Raw genomic sequence first — 591 nt, 5'->3', positions numbered from 1 at the left:
CATTTCAGGGTGTAGCATATGATCAAGAGCCAATGGTATTGAAGGAAGATTTCCAAGTTTCACTGAAATAATAGGAAAAAAAATCTAGAAAAAAAAAAATCCCCAGGAATTGTCAGAATACACATCGAGATGTTTTAATGAATGGATGCAGTGCTGATGGTAATTATTCACTTATGCCAAGAAATTTGGAGACCTGGACAACTGACTGGAAGAGATTCCTATTTGTGCCCTGTCCAAAGAAAGGTTATCCAGAAGAATGTGGAAAGTAACAGGCCATATCATTAATATCACACACAAGTAAATTTATTTGAAGATAATTCAAAAACAGTTGCAGAAGGATATTGACAAGGAACTTCCGGAAATTCAAGCTCCTGGATTGAAAAGTTATGTGAAATGAGGGATATATTTGCTGATGCTAATTGTGTCTAGGCTGAAAGCAAAGAATACTGGAAAGATGTTTACCTGTGTTTTATTGACTACACAAAATCATTCAACTGTGTGGGTCATAAAAAGTTGTGGATAACATTGCAAAGAATGGGAATTCCAGAACACTTAATTGTACTCATGAAGAATCATGAAAACAAGAGGCTG

This window comes from Orycteropus afer, unplaced genomic scaffold (assembly GCF_000298275.1).
Source record: "Orycteropus afer afer isolate SDZICR_OR568_19922 unplaced genomic scaffold, OryAfe1.0 scaffold00004, whole genome shotgun sequence".
Taxonomy (NCBI): Eukaryota; Metazoa; Chordata; class Mammalia; order Tubulidentata; family Orycteropodidae; genus Orycteropus; species Orycteropus afer.
The sequence above is the reverse complement of the archived record's forward strand: the minus strand, read 5'-3'. Positions refer to the sequence as shown.